The 18,732-nt window shown below is 41.2% G+C and overlaps 1 protein-coding gene and 1 pseudogene across 6 annotated transcripts in view; one reads left to right on the forward strand and one right to left on the reverse strand.

The window, feature by feature from the left end:
• STIM1 (stromal interaction molecule 1) overlaps positions 1-18,732 on the forward strand; it is a 185,275-nt gene that overhangs the window by 33,379 nt on the left and 133,164 nt on the right. The gene's annotated exons all lie outside the window — the stretch shown is intronic.
• The window catches only part of LOC119002631 (ubiquitin-like protein FUBI), a 31,818-nt pseudogene continuing 23,477 nt past the window's right edge, over positions 10,392-18,732 (reverse strand).

Below are 18,732 nucleotides of genomic sequence, written 5' to 3' on the forward strand. Positions count from 1 at the left end.
TCTGTGGGCCAGGCTCTTTGGGAGGAAGGAGATGTACTTACAGGCTGTCTCTTCCTCATCATGTGTGAGAGTTATTTATTTTTGCAATGCCTGCTGAGTGCTAGGCACTGTTCAGACTAGGGCTACAAAATTTTATTAATTAATAATTTTATTTTATTCTGTGAAAAAGGTAGAATAACATAGAGTTAAGAGCATTGGGCAAGATCCAGAATCATGACTTCATTTCTTACTCGCTTTGTGACCTTGGACAAACAGTTATTCACCTGTTCTTAAATCAATTTAGGAACAGTTCAAGAACAAAGGGAAGTTCTTACAACAGTGCCTGGTTTGGAGTGAGTGCTCAGTAATGTCAGCTATTATATTATTTCTAAATTAAGGGCTGATAAATTTATCAGGCTGTGGAAATACAGTAGTAAACAGGATCATCTCAATCCTGTTCTTTTTTTTGTCTTTTACATTTCACATATAAGTGAAATCATATGGTATTTATCTTTCCTCTGAAATATTTCACTTAGCATAATATCTTCTAGGTCCATCCATGTTGTCTCAAATGGCAAGATTTTATTCTTATCACCCAGTCATATTCCATTGTATAGGTGTCCCACATCTTCTTTCTCCACTCATCTGTTGATGAGCACTTAGGTTGCTTCTGTATCTTGGCTATTGTACATAATGCTGCAATGAACATAGGGGTGCTTGTATATTTTTGAATTAGTGCTTTGGATTTCTTCTTATTCTAGGAACTTTTTTCCTTTTTAATATATTTTATTGATTATGCCATTACATTTGTCCTATTTCCCCCCTTCATTCTCCTCCATCCTGCACACCCCTCCCCAACCATTCCCCTCCTTGATAGTTTATGTCCATGTGTCACAAGTTCTTTAGATTCTATATTTCCCCTATTATTCTTGTCCTCCCCCCTGTCTATTTTCTACCTACCATCTGTGCTACTTATTCTCTGTACCTTCTCTTCCCTTCTTCTCCTCCCACTCCCCTGTTGCTAACCCTCCATGTGATCTCCATTTCCATGGTTCTGCTCCTGATCTAGCTGTCCTCTTAGTTTGCTTTTGTTTTAGGTGTGGTTGTTAATAACTATGAGTTTGCTGTCCTTTTATGTTCATATTTTTTATCTTCTTTTTCTTAGATAAGTCCCTTTAACATTTCATATAATAAGGGCTTGGTGATGATGAACTCCTTGAATTTGATCTTATCTGAGAAGCACTTTATCTGCCCTTCCATTCTAAATGAAAGCTTTGCTGGATAGAGCAATCTTGGATGTAGGTCTTTGGATTTCATAACTTGGAATATTTCTTTCCAGCCCCTTCTTGCCTGTAAGGTCTCTTTTGAGAAATCCACTGACAGTCTGATAGGAACTCCTTTGTAGGTGACTGTCCCCTTATCTCCTGCTGCTTCTAGGATTCTCTCCTTCATTTGAATCTTGGCTAACATAATTATGATGTGCCTTGGTGTGTTCCTCCTTGGATCCACCTTCTTTGGGACTCTCTGAGCTTCCTGGATTTCCTGGAAGTCTATTTCCTTTGCCAGATTGGGGAAGTTCTCCTTTATTATTTGTTCAAATAAGTGTTCCACTTGTTGCTCTTCCTCTTCCCCTTCTGGTACCCCTATAATTCGGATGTTGGAGCATTTAAAGATGTCCTGGAGGTTCCTAAGCCTCTCCTCATTTTTTTGAATTCTTGTTTTTTCATTCTGTTCTGTTTGGTCATTTTTTTCTTTATTCTGGTTTATTCCCTTGATTTGAATCCCAGTTTCCTTTCCATCACTATTGGTTTCCTGTGCATTTCCCTTCATTTCAATTAGTTTAGCCTTCATTTGTTCCTCTAATTTATCGACCAGTTCTGTGAGCATCCTGATCACCAGTATTTTGAACTGTGCATCTGATAGGTTGGCTATCTCTTGGTCGCTTAGAAGTATTGGCTCTGGGGCTTTGAATAGTTCTTCTGCTTGAGCCATAATGTTTTGGTCTGTTTGTGCCTGTTACGTATGAGGGGCAGAGCCTTACATGTTCACCAGGGTAGGGCAATTCCGTGGCTGGGTTGTGATGCTGTATGTGGGGGCGGGGTGAGAGAGGGGCAATGGTGTTTGTTCCTCTCAAATTTCGGTCCCCTCTGCTGCTTCCTGCAAGCAAACCAGGGCCCCCTGGTGCCAGCTCCCAGGTGTGTGGGCCTGTGCACCCTCTAGGACCCTGTAGGTCTCTCCAACAAACTCTCTGTGAGCCTTGGAGCTTCTCCTGGCACCTCGACCCCGAAAGTTTTTCCAGTTGGTGCTTTTAGGCTTTAATTCCCACTGCTGGGGCCCTAGCCTACGTGGTCTGTCTCACTGTTTGCTCCTTTACCTGGTTTATCTGCGCACGAATGTGTGACTGCCCTCACTGGGTCTGCCCATTGCCACCCCATGCCTGGGATGTTCCAACCGCTGCCTGCGCTCCTGGGTCTGTCGGGCCGATTTTTCCTGCCCGACCCTGCTCTGCCAGCCGCTGACCCTGCCCCTCTTACTGGTCTGGCTGAATGGTTCATTGTTGTTGGATTACCGTACAGTTCAATTTTCTGTGTTTTGGTTGTGTTTTTCTTATTAAAACTTTGTTGTCTTTAAACTTGGTTGTGCAAGGAGGCACAGTGTTTTTACCTATGCCTCCATTTTGGGTGGAAGTCCTCTTCAATCCTGTTCTTACAGAGTTTAAAATGTTGTGAGGAAGACAGATTTTTAAACAAATGGTTAGAAATATGATGAGTACAATGAAGAAGTACAGAGTGCTGTGGGTGCCTGCAGCAGAGCTACGTAACACTGTCTGAGGGCTCAGGATTTCCTGAGTAAATGTCAAAGGGGAGGGACCTAACGTAGAAAATGAACAAGCAAACTCTGGGGCCTGACTGGATGGGTTCAAATATTGGCTTTACCACTTATTAGCTGTGCCACTTTAGGTAAGTTACTTAATTGTCCTGTGCCTTTAACTGAATAATGAGGGTAATAATAGTATGTATTTCACAAGGTAGTTATGATGATTAATAAGCTATGTTTGTAAAGTGCTTAGGGTGAGACCTGGTACATAATAAGTATTCTATATATATGTTAAGTATATAAATATATATTAAACAGATGAAGCACATTCTTTTAAAAACATAAATCTTGGCATTCCTCTTTTTAAAACCTTTTATTAACTGGTACTGTCTTGTACGCTAAAGTCCAGTTTCTTTAAAATGGCATGCAAATAGGGTGATCATATTTTCCTGGTATAGTCCTTGTTTACAATATTTTTCTCATTCTCTTTTACTCAAAGAAGTTACCCAGCTTAGACCATAAATTACATGGTGACCCTTCATATGAAGCTTTCCATGATCTGAACCCCTTTGTAGTTCTCTAGTCTCATCTTTTGACTTCTTCTATTAGTACCTTACCTAGGTGTCTCTGTGGACTAGTCGTTTCATAAAGGCACATTTTTCATTTCTGAGCCTTTGCCTATGCTATTCCCTGTGCCTGGAATAACCTCTCAGTTTCTTCTGCATCTTTCTTTACCACTGTCCTCTTGGCATATACTTATTCATTCATTTTTTTTTTTTTTAGATTTCATTTGTTTATTTTTAGAGAGAGGGGAAAGGAGGGAGAAGGAGCGGGGGAGAAACATTGATGTGTAAGAGATACATTTATCAGTTGTCTCTCACATGCCACCAGCTGGGGACCTGGCCCACAACCCAGGTGTATGATCTGACTGGGAATCGAACCACTGGCCAGCACTCAATCCACTGAGCCACATCAGCCAGCCTCACCAGCCAGGTGAGGGTCATTCTTCAAGATATATACCTCAATTATCTTTTCTATGAAGACTTGGCCTTGTATGCCTAGCCGCGTTGTTCAAATCAAAGTTCTTAGAACAGTGCCTGGTTTTCTTTTTTCGTGCCATTGCTGTAATTGGTATAGCTCTTCATTATGATTCTTATCATTATTGTACTGCAGTTGTTCATACTTTTATGTCCTCCCAATAGATTGTGACTTGCTAGAGGGAAAGGACCAAGTGCTCCTTACTTCATTTAAAAAAGTTTTCAGTTATGACATACAATAAAATGAGTGACATGCTTGATGAATTTTTGCATATGTCTGTACTCATGTAACTACCACCCAAATCAAGTTAGAGGCACATTTTTGTGTTTTTTTTAAATATATTTTATTGATTATACCATTACAGTTGTTCTATTCCCCCCTTCATTCCCCTCCACCCGCACACTCCCTCCCCCACCATTCTCCCCCCCCCTTAGTTTATAACCACGTGTCTCAAGTTCTTTAGATTCTATATTTCCCCCACTATTCTCACCCTCCCCCCTATCTATTTTCTACCTACCATCTATGCTATTTTCTGTGCCTTCTCCCCCCTTCTCCTCCTCCCACCCCCCTGTTGCTAACCCTCCATGTGTTCTTCATTTCTATGGTTCCATTCCTGATCTAGCTGTCCTCTTGGTTTGCTTTTGTTTTAGGTGTGGTTGTTAATAACTGTGTGTTTGCTGTCCTTTCACTGTTAATATTTTTCATCATCTCTTTCTTATGTAAGTCCCTTTAGCATTTCATATAATAAGGGCTTGGTGATGATGAACTCCTTGAACTTGACCTTATCTGAGAAGCACTTTATCTGTCCTTCCATTCTAAATGAAAGTTTTGCTGGATAAAGCAATCTTGGCTGTAGGTCTTTGGATTTCATGACTTGGAATACTTCTTTCCAGCCCCTTCTTGCCTGTAAGGTCTCTTTTGAGAAATCCGCTGACAGTCTGATGGGTACTCCTTTGTAGGTGACTGTCCCCTTATCCCTTGCTGCTTCTAGGATTCTCTCCTTCATTTTAGTCTTGGCTAATGTAATTATGATGTGCCTTGGTGTGTTCCTTCTTGGGTCCAACTTCTTTGGGACTCTCTGAGCTTCCTGGATTTCCTGGAAGTCTATTTCCTTTGCCAGACTGGGGAAGTTCTCCTTTATTATTTGTTCAAATACGTTTTCCACTCGTGGCTGTTTCTTTCCCCCTTCTGGTACCCCTATAATCCAGATGTTGGAACATTTAAAGATGTCCTGGAGGTTCCTAAGCCTCTCCTCATTTTTTTGAATTCTCATTTCTTCATTCCTTTCTGGTCGGATGTTTCGTTCTTCCTTCTGGTCCATTCCATTGATTTGAGTCCCAGTTTCCTTTCCATCGCTATTGGTTTCCTGGACATCTCCCTTTATTTCAATTAGTTTAGCCTTCATATGTTCCTCTAATTTGTGACTGTAATCTACCAATTCTGTGAGCATCCTGATAAATAGTGTCTTAAATTGGGCTTCTGAGAGGCTGGCAATCTGTTGGTCGCTTAGAGTTATTGGCTCTGGGACTTTGAGTTCTTCTTGCACCATCCTTTGGACTGTTCGTGCCTGTTAAGTAGCAGGATCAGAGCCCTAAAGTGTTCACCAGAGCAGGGCAACTCAGTTGCTGGGTTGTGACCTTGTATGTGGGGGCGGGGTCAAAGAGGGACAATGGCTTCCCGTCTGCCGCCTGCTGCCTTGACCCCCACTGGCACTGCAGCCACCACTGTCACCAGGCCCACGTGTTTCATTTCACTGCACGCAAGTGTGCCACCGCCGTCAGTCCTCCACCACTGGGTTCGCCCCCTGGGGCCTGCGTGGTCCATCTCACTGTGCGCGAATGTGCGACCGTGGTCAGTCTGCCCCTCACCCCTACTGGCTTTGGGCTGCCCGCGCGCCTAGCGCCTAGGTCGGGGGATCTGTCCTGCCCGACCCAGCTTCGCTGCTGGCTCCACCTCTCTTACCGTCCTCGTTGAACAGTTCGTAGCTGTCGGACTTCCGTATAATTCCGTTTTCTGGTCTCTGGGTGTGTCTTAGTTCTCCAAAACTTTTGTTGTATCCAAACTTGGTTGTGGGAGAAGGCACAGTGTTTCCACCTATGCCTCCATCTTGGCGGAAGTCCTAGAGGCACATTTTCGAATCTCCAGAATCTAGCATAGAGGTTGGTAAACATTTGCTGTAAAGATCTAGATAGTATTGGATTGGCCAGAAAGTTTGCTTTTTTCCTGTAAGATGGCTCTAGTAGCACTTTAACTTCATTCAAAACAATTTTGTTAGCTGTCATATCAGTGTGTATTAGAAAAAAACATCAAAATTGGTGAGTTTTTGTGTAGCCATTTTAATATTGAAGATGGAAGAAAATATGTAACATTTTTGGTATGTTATGCTTTATTATTTTAAGAAAGGTAAAACTGCAACTGAAATGCAGAAAACAATCTGTGCAGTGTACAAAGAAGATGCTGTGACTGATCAAATGTGTCAAAAGTGTGAAGTTTCATGCTGGAGATTTGTTGCTGGATGATGTTCAATGGTCGGGTAGATCAGTTGAAGTCGATAGTGATCAAATCAAGACGTTTTGAGAACAATCAGTGTTTACCTCATGGGAGATAGCCAACACATTCAGAATACCCAAATCAATAAAGTTATTGGTGAAAATGAAAAATGTGTCCTTTATTATACAGGAAAAACTATACGGACTTTTTGGCCAACCCGATAAACCTTTTAGGCTTGATGGGCCATATGTTTTTTGTTGAAGTGGCAGGTTGTTGTAGGAGAGGAGTCATAGACAGCATATAAGTCAACATGCATGGCTGTGTTCCAATAAAACTTTATTTGCAAAAACAGATATTGGGAGATATCGTTTGAGAGCCAGTTTGCTGATCCCTTATCTATCACAGTGCCTAAGGACAAAATAGAAATTCAGTAAATGTCTGTTGAATTGTGGACAGAGACCTTGAATCCAGAGACCCCTTTTTTGATTTGCTAGCAGTGGAGCAGCTTGTATTTCCATAACAGGGTCATGCAACTTCTACAAGCAGGTAGTCTTTTCACAAGTTGTTTGTGTTCATAAGAGAATAAAAATATCATCCCTTCCAGCACAATTTTGGTGTCCTTCCCTGTGGATCCTTAGGGATCCATGAAAGCAATAAAGTTGTGTTATTTATACGAATTTTTTGAGGCTTTGGACTGTCATTTGTTTTATCCTGAGTACCTAGATGCCATGAATTCTTAAACAGGGATGCTTAGAAAACATTTGTTTTTGAATGGTTAAATGAATTTAAGTTGCTTTTAGTATTTCAACATGCCTAGTGGAAATTGTACATTTACCACAACAAAAGTGTCTCTTTTTTTTGGTTTCAGTTATGCCAGTTCTGTGTGGTAACATGAATTTGTTCATGCTGATTGGTGCTTTGACTGGCAGTTGATGGAATCATAGGGTGTAAACCTATCTAGTTAGTGAGTGACCTTGGATATAAGTATGCCAAAATAAGCAACTGGTAGCAGGGCCCTGTGCTTGAATATCTACATGTTTACTTTCACTTTCTTGCTCCTTGGCATCAAATCTAAAATGGTTAAGTATGTGACTTCACAATATTATTACTAAGCTTTGATTATTATAGATAGTTGGTTAAAACCTGGATCAGCATTTTGCAAAGAAAAAGTAGTGATAATAAACATAGCTGAAAATGATGAATTATTCTAAGTACACTTTGTTTATAGACAGAATCATTCAAAAGATGAAGGTCTGTGAAAAGAAAATAAAGTGTTGATAAAAAGGATAGACCCCATTATTTCTGAGTCAGGAGTAGGTAGTTAAACTCTTTCATTAACCCTAAACTTCTTTTTCCTAATGGTTTGCCCAGGTCACAGGGCTTCTAATTATTTTTTTTGTTATTTGGGACTGGTAGTTTAGAGACCTAGATCCTAGGCTAAGGGTAATTTTCAGTAATCTCTAGGGTACTTTCCTATTACCTTCCCCCACTCCCACACACCTCCACATGTGCACGTGTGCACACACACACACACACACACACACACACACACTATAGCTGGCTAGGCACTTGGGGGTTGCCCACTGAGTGAATCTTAGTTCCTACTGCCTCTCTTGTCTTCATGAATATTTATATGTGTTTGTTGATGGTTGGAAGGAGTTGGCATGAAGTTTGGGGTGGAGTAGGGGTTGAGTAACTTTACTGTCAGAATAAAAGACAAATTGTCTCCTCAGTGGTTCTGATAATGATCATGTAAGATGTCTGTCTGGAAAAAGTCCAGCCATTGTTAATATAAAGAGAATGGTTTGTGCAACATAGGTGTAACCTGGCAGCCAAGAAGAGTGAAGTGGAATGAGCATGTATGAACAGTGTGACTTCACTGTACTATTAGTGGGGGCCATAGATGCATTGAGTTAGCATATGTACTGTACCTTGCATTCAAAATGACTGAGGGAGTAGAGCAATGAATGTGCATCAAATTTTGCATTAAGCTTGAATATTCCTCCACTGACACTATTAGGATGATTCAGAAGGCAGCAGCTATGGGCAACTGGTGATTGGCAGCTTCATCACAACAATGCATGCACTCATGCATCATGTCTCGTGCAGTTTTGGTGAAACATCAAATCACCCAGGTGACTTGGCCCCCCTACAGCCCAGATTTGGTGACCTGGGACTTCTGGCTTTTCCCAAAATTAAAGTCACCTTTGAAAGGGAAGAGATTTCAGACTGAAATTGATGAGATTTTGGAAAATATGATGGGATATATGATGGTGACTGGGAGAACTCTGCGAGGTCCCAAGGTGTCTACTTTGAGGGGGACTGAGGTATCATTGTCCTATGTATAATATTTCTTGTGTCTTCTTCAATAAATGTCTTTATTTTTCATAGTACATGACTGTATACTTTCTGGGAAGACTTTTAGAATATAAAAGATTTCAATCCCTTATTTTATTTGATTCATTGCTATCCTGGGTGATACCTCTATTTGGATAAGAGTAACCCTCAGAGCTGAGATTTAAAGCCAAGTTCTCTTACTCTGGTTTCTGTATTCCTTCCAGTGCAGCAGTGGTTTTCAAACTGTTTCCAGGTGTCCTAAAGTTTTCTGGAGGTGCCTCAGGAGTTGAGTCATTGGGAAGAGCTCTAGGCTTTTCTCACAGGTCTCAACTATAACTCCTCCACACTTAAGCTAATTTTTAACTAAAAAAAAAAAAGAAAAGGAAACAAGGACTCTTGTTTATTATGGAAATTTTAAAACATATTTGTAAATAGAGAGGAGGGCAATATAATGAACCCCCATGTTGATGTAAGAATGTCCAAACCTGTACAAAACTTTCATAAGATTTTATTAGAGTTTATTTGAGCCAAATAGAGGTCACTTCTGGAAGCAAGATCTCAACAGATTGAGAAAATGCTCTGGAGAATGACAGCTTTGCAGTTTCTTTTAAAGTAAGGCTGGGATTGGTTTACAAAACAGTTAAGATTATGTGTCCTCTTAATGGGTGTATGCCTTTGAGGGGTATTACTTCTGGTATTTCTGAAGACGCAGAAGAAGAACAATGCAAAGGGCTTGCTTACAGACTTGTCACTAAAGAAGTATAGATCTGGGGCATGATGACCCACCATGGCTGCCCAGTTCAGAATTTGTGACCAGATCACCCTGTGAGGTTACTTTTGGTTAGATTTATTGCAGGGCCCCTTTTTCATGCACACATATGTGCCTGTTATGCCCCATCTACAAGTATACACTCATGGACAATCTTATCAGTCTTGTTTCATCTTTACCCTTTTACCCACTTGGGTTATTTTAAAGCAAATTCCAAACATATTTCACTTATAAATATTATAGCATATAATTCTAAAGGAACTGTATTTGAAAGCATAGTGAAAATATCATTATCATGCCTAAACTAATAATCCCTTAATATTATCAGCTAACCAGTATTTAAATTTCACGTAATGACTCAGAAAAAAAAATTTTTTACCCTGAAGATTTTATTTTTTTACTTTTAGAGAGAGGGGAAGGGAGGGAGAAAGTGAGGGAGAGAAACATCAATGTGTGAGGAATATAGGTTGCCTTTCACAAGACTGCCAACCGGATACCTGGTCCGCAACCCAGGCACATGCCCTGACTAGTAAGTGAATCGGCATCCTTTCAGTTCATGGGCTGGCACTCAGCCCACTGAGCCTCACCAGCCAGGACAGAAAAGATTTTTTAAGTTGATTTTTCCATATCAATATCCAAAGAAAGTCCACACATTGATCTAAATCTTGAGTCTCTTCTAATTCATAGTGTATACTTCTTTTTTTTTTCTTGCAGTTTTATGTTGAAGAAACTGGATCATTTGTCCTGAAGAGTTTCCCAGTTTTTGGATTTGGCTAATTATCTCTGTGGTGGCACTTAACATGTTTCTATGTCATCCATATTTTTTATAAATTGGATCTAGAAGATTGATCAGATTCAAGTTCAATTTCTTTTTTGTTTCTGAGAGGATGTTGAACCATCTGATTCATATTCTCTTTCTCTCTCTCCCTGACTGGGCTGAGTGGCTTTATTAGAGAAAACCAGGATTACAAAGGATTTAAGAGTTGGCATTGGGGCCCTTCTTCTGGTGAAAGGTGGGCACAATATTAACAAAATGCAATGTACTGTACCCACTGCTTGGCCCGACCAGTTGTCTTCTTTTTCTTCTGTTTGGTCACCTTGGGGGTCTGACCTCTTACTTCCCCAGTGTGGCCATGTACTTTACCTCTAAGCATGCGACTGGCTACTTCCAGAGTGGCAGAGTGGTCAGAGTCTCCATCCCACACTGGACCTTGGTAGCCTCATCCTCTTAGGGGCATGCCTGCCTGGAATACAACTCAGTTTTCTGAAGTGATGCCCTCCAGTGAGGCTACATGAGCCTTGATCTGGGCTACTGCCTCCTGGTTGGTCACCTCATGGGTGTGTAGCTCTGGGATATGGACAAAAAGCTGTGTGTTGGTGACTGAACCTCAGCCTCTGCCCTTATTTTTTCTTTTTGTATTATTTTTTTTTCTTTATTGATTCTAGAGAGAAAGGAAGGGAGGGAGAAAGAGAGGGAGAGAAACATAGATGTAACAGAGAGACATTATTTGGTTGCCTCCTGCACGTGGCTGAACAGAGGACTGAACCTGCAACCCAGGCATGTGTCTGGACTGGGAATTGAACCCACGACCTTTAAGTTTGCAGGATGATGCCCAATCAACTGAGCCACACTGACCACACTCTTTTTGTATTTTTCAGGTTGGTGAGTGGTTCAGATATCTATCTGATCTACTCATTAAAATATTTCCCATCAGCTTTTTGCCTAATGGTTTCTAGAAGCCATTGATTTTTATTATTTCATTGGAGACCTAATTAGATATTAGAATACTAATTAGATTTGATTTGAACTACATTTGAAAAAGAGGATTACACTATTTAAAAATAAAGTTTGAAAACTGCTGGACTGTAGCTTTTCTCTAAGAGCACCAATTAGGATAGGAACCAGAAACTGTTAAGTGGAGACAGTGACTTTAATGAACATGTAAGACTTTTTAAGCCTTTACTTCCTCATGGGTGTTGCTTTTGGCCTACATTCTTTCCCAACCCAACAGTTTAAGCCCTTACAACACAAAAGGCCTATATTTTTTAACTTTTGAAAGTTGGAGATAGATAGACTTTCTTACCCAAAAGCCCAGCCACGCTTGGGGGAAGGGGCCCCAAAGGGTGCAGTGAGAGTTCTGCTTCAATCAACAGAGGAAGTGGTTAAGTTCCCTGGGGCCTATGCAGCCTGAAGAAGATTCTGCAGTGTGGCCTTTAGGAGCATCTTACACTAGATATTCTCAACTGAGAATGAGAGGACCAGTCTCTTATCCTTACCCCTTAGGGGACTCCCAGGTCTGTCCAAAGGGTCTGGCTGGTTGGGCTTCAGTTGTGTCACATCTGATATCTTCCAGGCTGAGTCTTGGGTACTGCGTTTATTGGAATGCTCCTAACCCCAGGACAGTTTGAAGGCTCCTTGTTTTGGCTCTGTTCTAACCAAGGCCCAGGGTAGTAGGAACCTCTCAGCAGTAGTTTTGGCTGATCCATGGATGGCAATACCTTATGTTACTCACTCTGGCCAAGAAAAGAGCTGCTGTGGAGCACTTGGTGTTCTCTAGCCTTTGTGGAGGTCACAGGCTGACAGGGCAGGGGAGCAAGGCCTTAATTAGCTAGGGACTGTGGAGCGAAGCCACTTGTCAGTGTCTTACCGCAGCTCCTCAGTTGTACTGGTTCCTTCTCCTAGTGACAATGCAAACACTCTGTCCTTTTATAGCTTTTAGGTCTCTGAGAGATCACTGTTTCATGAGTTTAAAGACATTTATATACAGTGTGGTTCAAGTCTGATTTTAAAAGCCAGATAAGGGAATGATAAAAATTCTTTCTGTCTGTGCAATGCTTTTTAACCACCCAAGCACATTTTATTTCGTTTGTTCTGAACCAATAGTTCTGTGAGGTGCAGATGATACTGAAGCCCAGAAAGGAGAAGTATTTAAATAGTCTGGATGACCAGACTAGTGCTTTCCCCACCAATATATGTAGCACAAGAGGAAAGGAGGAGGATGGTGAATAAAATTGAATAACTTTTATGTACCAGGCAATGCTAGGTACAAGGGTTATAAGAAAGTGTAAGATTTAGTGATTTCTGCCCTCATGACACTCATAATTCGGTGATGCTCACTGCCGTGATAGACAGAATGGGGACATAAAATAGAGAGAGAGATAGGGAGCAGTGAAAGCTCAGAGGGGCTTCCCAGAGAAGTTGATATTTTGACTAGTCTAATGATGAAGAACAAGCTCTGGGGTCAGTCATTCTGGGTCCCATCAGTGGCTAATAATACTTTGGGGAAGTTACTTAACCTCTCTGAGCCTACTTTCTTGTCTATAACCTGTAGGCTGTTGTGAAAACTAAGGTGAAATAATCCATGTTGAACCTTTAGCAGGTTGCCTGGCACATAATAAGCTCTCATTAGTTATTAACCATTATGATTATTGTTTAACCTGTGTTTCTCCCATATTCAGCTCAAGTGGGGACAAATGAAGTCACACTTTTTTTGGACCTCTAATCAATAAAGTGAGAGTTTAAGTCATTTCAAAAATATTCCTTTCAGGCCTAAGATTCTGTCAAAGTCAAAACTGCCAAATTACTTGTTTCCAGGAGGGCAGCTGTCAGGTAACTTTTTCTTTGGTAGCGACCCAACCTGGCCTGTGCTCTCTAAAGCCATCTGGAAATGCTACATCTGATAAAGACCTTTCTTTCCTCTATTTCATTGGACTGGCTGGAAGCTGCCGTGAGGGCAGAGATTACTAAACCTTTCACTTTCCTTGTATCCCTTATACCTAGCATTGCATCTGCAGCTCTGTGAATATTTTTTAGAATAACAACTGTTAAGGAATATAGTATGATGATAGAGACACAGGCTTTTAAGTCAAATAGATTTAGATCTGAATCTAGGCTAACCTTCCCCCAAACTTATTATGATGGAGAAAGAAATGTAATTTTAGTAGTCCAAGTACTTTAGGCATTCTCTCCTACTTTAGGGTTCTGTCCATTGTGGGGTAACTGGAATAAAACAGTACCTTTATACATTTGTACAGTGCAGTCTTTTAAAATAGGTGTTTGTCAGAATACCACTATCATATGAAAAGACAATAGCTATTATTCTATAAAATATCATTGAAATCAACTTTGGAAAAGCTGGGGGAGGTGGGAGGGGATAATGGGGGGAAGGGTTTTCAGGAACAACTATAAAGGACACATGGACAAAACCAAGGGTGTGGTGGAAGCAAGGGAGGGAGGTGGGTTTGGCTGGGGTAGGGGAGGAGTGGTGGGAGGTAAATGCAGACAACTGTAATTGAACAACAAGAAAATAATTTAAAAAAAAGAAAAGCTGGGAATCTCTAGTATGATAAGGATATATATGCAGGGCTTCCTATGTTTTTTTGACCGTGCAACCCCTGCTGCCCCGTTGCCGGAGAACACGTATTTACATTTTATAAGACATCACTGTTCCATGGGACATGATTAGGTAAATGAGTACAACATGGCTCTCTACTTTTCCGTTAGTAGGTCTTGGAAAAGTAATATGGCAAGCTGTCCTCTGGCTGGAAGGTACCTCCAGGCTCCCCTTTTCACAGAGTGGGTTGTTGCAGAAGGCTGCTGATCTTGATGAATCCACCAGTCCCTGGGTATGTCCCAGGCTTAGTGGTAGGAGATTTAGCTAATCATGTCTCTATAGTTGTCCTAGTCTTCTGCTTCTGGAGTGGGAGGTAAATGCCCTGCTTTGAGTGAATAACGCTCAGTTCAATTGGAGGACTCTGTCTGCACTCTTGTTAGTTGCAGCTGGTCCAGAAATGGGTGTGGGCATTTTTAGTCTCATTCAGTATTTTAGTCTTATGGAGTTCTGGGTTCTAGTCCTCATTCTGCTTTGAGTGAAGTACTTTTGCTGTCTCAACTGTGGTTTTCTCATTTAAAGATGAAGTTGGGCCCTGGCTGGTGTAGCTCGGTGGATTGAGTGTTAGTTTGTGAATCGAAAGGTTGCTGGTTCCATTCTTGGTCAGGGCACATGCCTGAGTTGCAGGCCAGGTCCCCAGTTGGGGGTGAGTGAGAGGCAACCATTTGATGTTTATTTCCCTTTCTTTCTTCCTCCCTTCCCCTCTCTAAAAAAAAAATAAATCAATAAAATCTTTAAAAAAAAAAGAACATCCTGACTGTGGTCAGACACTCTCTTTGTATTAAATGTCTCAGGGAAAAAAAAAGAAAAAAGAAAAAAAAAGATAAGTTGGGTTAGGTCGATTGCATTCAGTAAATATTTATTAAACATTTGCTGTGATCCAGTCACTGTTCTATGGTAATGGGGATGTAGTGATGGAAAAACAGACATTGCTTCATGAAACTTAATCTAGTAGAGATGATTAGATGATATGAGTGTAGAAGCGTATATTACAGATTAAGACTTTAGTAATTAAGGAAAAGCAGATACTCGTATGAGTCACTGTAGTTTGGCAGGCTTCCTGGAGATATGATTTAATTAGTCTCTAGAACTCTTTTTAAGGTTTCTGTAGTGCAAAATCTCAGGGAGGCATTTGGATAGTGAAAATGACCCGAGTGCAGGTAGGAGTGAGTATAGAGAAGAGAATGCTCAAGATAAGCACCTACGGGCACTCTGCTGAGGGGGCTGTTTCTGGGACTGCTGAAGGTAGCATTGCCAGGGAGAATTTGCAACTAAGGACAGAGGGAGGCACTGGGCAGAAGGGTATTTGGTATTGTGGGTAGAGTGAGAGAATCATAACTGATGAAGTCAGAAGTGAAAGGACTGAGCTGGTGAATTGTATAATGTGAAATGGCTCAACACAATAGTTGATATCTCAGGCTATGAATGACAGACGGACTTGAAACCTTAATATGTTTATATATAATTTACTAAGTTCTTACATGTGCCAGGCACTGTTCTTAGCATTTTTAATGCTAAACTTATTAATTCTTCTAAAAATTATTTAATTCTTCTTTTGAGCATATTTAATCTTTATACCAGTCCTAAGACAGTAGTTAAAATTATTTTCCTATTTTGCAGGGGAGAAAACCGAGGCCCAGGGAACTTAACTTGCTCATACTCACATGGTTAATAATGGTGGGATTAAGGCCTGGCTGATATGTTTCTGGAGTCCTTGCTCTTAATCCCCATGTTACTCAGTTTTAGAAGCCATCATAGATTTCTGGCTAGGGAAGCAACTTTTTGCAAGTAGTGTGGTACAGGGCAGTTTCCAAAGGCGGGGGATTGAAGGCAATGAGATGAGCCACAGGTTGTTGTAGTAATATTATCTGTTACTTTTGAAGGTATATAAAGATCTTGAAGTTATCTCACAAATTACTTCCTAAGATGAACCTAGCAGTTCCCAGCCCCTACCTATAATCACAGTCCATTTTAGAAATTACTTTGCAAAGAATTTTAATCTACAGAATGCTCTCCTGTTCCTATTGAACAGGCTGTTCCAGGCACAGGAGCCCCAGGAGTCAGGTCAGAACACCTCTTCTGGGGTCAGAGTCCATGCAGCATCTGGAAGCATTTGTAAGAGGGGAAGTTGAATTTATTAAGACTTCCTGTTGCCATTAAGAGTTTGTACTCCTGATTTGGGGTGGGGTGGGGAGGCGTAACCCCTGCCACAATTGATAGTCTGTCTGGTTGCTCATCTTGAGAGCCTGGGCGAGTGGGCAGGGGTACAGAGATGTGACAGACATGGTCCCTGGCCTGACCTTGAGCCACCCACAGATTACTGAGTAGATAAGCACACAGTCAAGTACTGCGCTAGAGGGACGCAGCAAATGTTCTGAGAGAAAAAGGAAGGAGGGTCTAAATGCTTATTACCAAGGGAGAGAGAGTCAAGGAAGGCGTCAAAGATGTTTAAGCTAGATCGTTAACAATGACCAGAAGTGTGCTAGGCAGAGAGGATCCTGGAATGCATTCTAGGTAGCCTGAGTGTGGAAGTGAGTGACGTATTCAGGGAGTGGTGAGTTGTTCCTTGTGCTGGACTGTTGGGCTGCGCAGGAGGGGTCCTGAATGGTAAAGAGCTTAAATTCTATTGGAGTTGAGCTTTACATATGTAGATAATGTGTTTAGGAGTCTTATAATGGATGGATTAAAACTAGAGGCAGGGAAGCCAGCTGAAAAACTTATGTTAGCAAATGATTAAGCTGGAACAAGGGCAGTGGTCGCGTGGGTTGATTTAAATTGTGTGACTGAAGGGTGAGTGAGGAAGTATTAGGTGGCTGGGTGTTACTGTGACTATTAACACCTGGAATACAGGCTGGAGAGCTGGTTTGAGGAGGTTGATGTTGGTTTTGAGATGCCTATGGATGACATAGTAGAAAATATTTGGTACTTGTGAGAGAAGATAAAAGTTTTGGAGCTCCTGAGAGAGGTAGGAACATGGATGTGGGGATGATGACTTCTAAGTGAGAGTGGAAACCATAGAAATAGTTGAAGTTACTTGAGTAAAATCCATAAAATGGGGAAAGAAAGGCAACTGAGAATAGAACCCAGAGGAACTCTGGTATGTGTAGACAGTAAAGTTAGGGAAGGAATCTGAGAAGGAGAAATCAGAGAGGTAGAAGAAAGTATTGTCAGGAACGATGCCAGCAATGAGAATGACAGTGTCTACTGCTTCGCAGAACAATCAGGGTAAATTCGGAAATGAAGACTACTGAGTCATTGGTGACCTGGTGATGTCAGTATTAGTGGAGGGGTGGGGACAGAAGGTAGTCTGCTGTGGCTTAGGGAGTGAATATGAGGTGAGGACAAAGATTCAGTAAATACAGACTTCTCTTCTGAGAAATACCGTGGTAAGAAAGGAAAGAGAGTGATAGTTTGAAGAGAAACCAGGGGAGGTGGGTTCAAAGATTTTGTTTTTTCAAAGTTGGGAGACAGGAGTGGTATAGGTAAAGGGAGAGAGAGAGAAATATAATTAGCTAAGGTGTTGTGCCTTTCTGAATACTTCATGTTATTGTGAAAGCCCTAAACTGTGGTGCTGTGCTGAAGCCTGCAATCACTAGGAAGAGTGTGGGGTAGATGGGAGAGACTGACAATAATAATAATTAGTGACAGCACCATAAACTGAGTAATCTGTGTATGTGAGGAGTTTTCTACGTACATCTAAACTCATTAGGCACAATTCTAATGCTCATCACAACTCCCAGAAGTCAGTATTGTCACCATTTTCCAGATGCAGAAACTGACACGTTAAGACACATACAGCTAGTTAGGGGTGGAACCAAAGTTTCAGCTCAGGTCTCTGTGAAACTACAAGGTTTTCCTTTTCTACTCTATAGTTTTGTCTTTTCCATTAGGAGCTCAATGTTGAGACTCTAAAAAAGGCTGTGGCAGCGGGTAGGAATGGATGCCCCAGAGGAATAGAAGTAGAGGTCTGGAACTGGTCCTAGTCTGGAAAGAACATGACAATCTCTGGGATGAAGGAAAAAGGTCTTGGTCTGGCTTTGCTCTTCCTTCTCTCTGCTTAGCCAGTTGCTTTGGTGACTGCAGGCTTTCACTTTATTTTTCTCCATCTTTCTGTGACTTCCTACCAGGCTTCTGGGGTCCCAGCCCCTGCCTATTACTGACTGTTTACCAAGTAAAATTAATCAACCTCTAATCCCCTTTAGGGACTTACTGTTTTTGACAAGCTACCTGTGAGGAATTGCTGGCACTCTCTTTGGCACAGGGCACATGGTAGGCTTCTCTCTGAGAAATGTTTTTATTTGAATTGAATAATTTTGGATCAGTGGCAAGAGCAAGACATTAAAATTAAAAGACATGATTTCCAAAGTAAGTGATTAACTAGGTTACCTTGGGCAAGATACTTCACTCTTGCATATTTACTTGGTATAAGGTAGGGACAGGAAATACTCATCCCTGTATTTCACGTACCTGGCAGGCATCTGGCCTGACTGAGTAGGTGTCCTGAGTAAATTTATTAATGGAGTAGGTTAACCTACTCATCAATTAAGTGAAGGAATTGGATCGTTTGATTTCTAAAAGTCAATCCAATTCTGAAAGTGTATTGTTCCGTGAGGATTTATATGCTTTAATGATGAAATAATAAGTACCGTCATTTATTTAGCACTTACTGTTTGCCAGGCACTGTGCAAGTCTCTTTGCATATTTACCTAGATGATTGTTTTTTGCAAAATTAATCCTTGTATTATGGGCTAGCAATGTTTCAAACTGTGGAGCTTCTACTGGTCTTTCAATTCCTTCAGTCTTCTGATGGCCGACTTCACTGTAATGGCAGAAGTGTGTTGTAGGTCCACGTACCACCAGCTACTGTTATCATGCAGGAACCACAGTGCCAGATCCCCACAGCTTGTTTCT

The sequence above is a fragment of the Sturnira hondurensis genome, unplaced genomic scaffold, assembly GCF_014824575.4.
Source record: "Sturnira hondurensis isolate 20B ecotype Veracruz unplaced genomic scaffold, ASM1482457v3 Scaffold0017746, whole genome shotgun sequence".
Classification (NCBI taxonomy): Eukaryota; Metazoa; Chordata; class Mammalia; order Chiroptera; family Phyllostomidae; genus Sturnira; species Sturnira hondurensis.